Raw genomic sequence first — 3,824 nt, forward strand, 5'->3', positions numbered from 1 at the left:
TGGGTTTTAAAAACAAACAAACCGGTTTGAATCGGTTTGTAACAGATTTTTCAGTTTTTTAAAAAAAACCAAACCGGCTTGAACCGGTTTGTAACAGAATTTTTTCAGTTTAAAAAAACGCAAACCGGTTCAAGCCAGTTTGCTATTATTATTTTTTTTTTCAGTTTTTTTTTATTAAAACTCAAAAAACGGTATAAACCGGTTTATGGTTTATTAGAAAATTTTTCAAAAAGTTACAAACAAAACTTTTTTTATTTCTAAAGAAACTCAAAATAAAACTATTCCACTTATTTATATAATTTTTTTTCTTTTCTAAAAAAACAAACAATTAAAATGATTTTATTAACAATATAAAACTATTTTATCCATTTTTTTTTTGTTTTTTTTTTTAATAAAAACTAAAACTAAACTACTATGTTAATATCAAACATTAAAATATGTACTAAATAATACAAATAAAGCTATTTTTCACACATTTTCTGTTTTGAAATCATTTTAGCTCATTTAACGAAAACTAACATAAACTTGGGTTTTTAAAACATTTTTTTCATAAAATCATGCATATTTTAATGTTAATTAACCTTGAAATATATGCATGATCACCTTCACAGCTGCGACACTTATGGTGTTGTCTACCATGGCCAACATCCTACTCATTGCACTTTGCCTTCCCAGCACTTTATGCTTGTCATATATCTGCCACACAGTGGCAGTTTTGCTGCACTTTGCCTTCCCAAGCACATGGTCTCTCAAAAGACCTTCACCCTGTCATCACTCTTCCAGCACATGCATAACTCCCAACAGCTGTGTGCTACCATTCACCTACATAGTCTCTTCACATTCACCATTTCACCTGTATACATGTGTATATGTATATTCATATATATATACAAATCTTTATACGTATATAGATATACATATATATGCATGTATATATATATAAATATATATCATTCCCTCTATCTTTCCATCATTCATATCTTGGTATATGAACATTTTTTTAGATATCCATATGATATATGTCATCTTTCTTCTATTTTCATGTTAATCCAGTTGTTTTGCAGGGAATATAAGGAGAATATCATCACTTGATATTTGTATTTTCAAACTTAAACCTTGTAATAAGTTAGATTTTAATGAGAATTTACATTTCCAGCTCTTAGGTAGAATGAATGAGCATAATAATATCATAAGTTGCTTGTTTTCATGCTTTTTACATTTATTTTTCAAAAAATCTCACAATGGTGAAACACGAATGGCACGTGCACCATTTCGTAAGAGGTAATTAATCCTAAGTTGATGATTTACATCAATGGCCATAGTCAGGATGTAAACAAAACTCAAAGATTTTTATCTTTTACAAAATAACATTGGATCCCCACTGAATCCTTTTCAAAAATCATCATATTTTCTTTAAATATTTTCCTCTTTTATCAGAATTTAATTTAAAATTAATTCAATATATATACCAATGGCCATAGTCAGGGTATATTGAGAGTTAATTTCATTTTAAATTCTATAAAAGCACCAAAAATATATTTTATTCTTCACTTGAATTTAAATGTGGTTATTGATGATGCATAAATTATACGTTATCTTAACATGTTTTCACTGCATAAATGCATCATCTATAAGATAAGAGCATACACTTAGATGCATAATGATGTTAGGAAGCTCTGGTTCGAATTTCATCAAAATCGGAGTCAATTTGAGGAAATTAATGCATTTATAGTGTAACGGGTCGAACTTCGGAGCAGAATTGAGAGATTTGGATCTAGGCGCCCATTTAGATCCTGGATTTGGGTCAAATTACATGGATTCAACCCAGCTCTAGCCCATTTGAGTTTTTCATAAAATATTTTCCAAAAACCCCCTGTAGAAAGAAGCGCCCAGTAAATATTTTGTTTTTAAACTTGTTTTTGTAAAATGCCTGAAATAGCCAAAATCGTGAAAATGGGTGAGGGACGCCCATTCCAGATTGTCTTTGCTTTGATTTTTGTGCCCTGGGGCACGATTCTAGCTCACCTCCACTTCCACCCAGACGCCCCTCTCATCCATCTACTTCCTCATCCATGAAGCTCATATTCAATGGAGACACCATCCTCTTCTTCCATTCTTTTCTTTTCACATCTTGTCTTTCTTCTCCCCCTGCTGAAACTAATCATTGAGGTTGTCTTTTGCAGGTATTTACAGCATTGGAGTGTTCTAGCCATGGTAGGCGTGTCGTCTACTTCTCCATGGTCGGTCATCTCTACCCCTGTACGGCCCTCTACGCATCTTTACCACTGCTACTTCTTCTTCCTCGTCCCGGAACACGACCACCTGTGGATCCCTGTAAAAGTACAGCAAAGAGATGTTAGACAGCATCAACGAGGTTCCGAACGGTGCGAAGTCAAGCAAAGTCCGCTCTTTTCTCCCCCTCAGTCGTCGGATCGCCCTGGAGGTTGGTCTTCTCATCCCTTTCTTCTAGTTAAAACCTATCATGTGTGTGCGTGATGTTTGCTATGTTTTTCTGTATTTTCGTCCAGCTTTAGCATAGATTTGTCGTGCATAGACCAGCACGTAGAGTGTTTAGGTTTTATTTTATTAAAAATAATCTTTTTAATCCAATGAGGGCATCTTGTGGGTGTGTGCGTGTGATAAAAAATTGTTGTTGTCATATGTCTGCGTGTTTATCGTGTTATTCCATTAGTATTTAGGTTTGAATGTGTTCTTATTAGCATTAGATTATGTAGATCCTTCAATAGTCGATTTTGTTTTTAATGTCTTGGTCGTATGAGTGATTTTTATGAATAATGAATTATGAAGTGTGCATTAAGTGATTAGGTTTATTAGCTGCAAAATTTTCTGTTAGATCTTGAGTGTAGATATATTAGTTTAACATGTTTTAATTCTTGTGTAGATGTAAGGTGTTTTAATCGTGGAGTAGATTTACTTTAAATATGATTTTCTGTTTTGTGTTTTAGGTAAACCGATTGTAATAGATTCATGTTATAGCGTTTTCTGTTTGGATTTAAGTTTCAGCATGGTAGTTGTTTAATTTGTGAGAGTTTAGTTTAATTAGTTATTCACAATAGTGTGTTAGCTTAGTTTAATTTTGTTTTGTAATTGGCGTTGTGTTGTGTTATTAGTTTAAATTAGATAGTTCGTGTTTCATGCAAGTGTGGTTGTCTTCTCCAAAGGTAGGGCGGCCATTAGAGGTCCAACAAGGTTGTAAAAGTTCAGTTTTAATAGTTTGTTAATCTAGGATAATTTAGATTTTGATTAGAGTTATTTGTTTCATATATTTTAGTTGATGTGTTAGTGTAGATTTATTGTAATGTGTGTTTCATTTCATGTAGTTAAAATTCTGTAGGAAATAGTATATTAGTTAATGTTTGGTGTTTTGATAATATATTTAATCATAGGTTAATTAGCATTTTTATTTCCTTGAATTTCGTTTTGGTTAAATTAGTCTTAACTTAATATTTTTAATTTTCGTGTAGAAGTAAAATAGATAGTGGTGCATTTTCGTTCTTCATTAGTCTTTATTACCCTTTGAATTATGTTTATATAGCCTAACTTAGCTAGGTTAATATTAGAATAGATTAGGTATTTTATTAATATAGATTTTAGTCAAAGGGCATTGAGGTCATTGAATTGAAATGCGTTTTTGGGAAGGATTGATCTTCATTCTACTCCGTGAATTGCAATTAAGGAAAGTTCTATTTTCCAGCCAAGTTTTAAATGAGTATCTGTTTCCAATGAGGCAACCTTTTCAAATTCCTTAGGTTTTCTAAAAGGGTCTACATGATTTTTGGGGCAAGAGTTGAATTGCTAAATTA

Source organism: Nuphar pumila, chromosome 10 (genome assembly GCF_984573655.1).
Source record: "Nuphar pumila chromosome 10, dmNupPumi1.hap1.1, whole genome shotgun sequence".
Classification (NCBI taxonomy): Eukaryota; Viridiplantae; Streptophyta; class Magnoliopsida; order Nymphaeales; family Nymphaeaceae; genus Nuphar; species Nuphar pumila.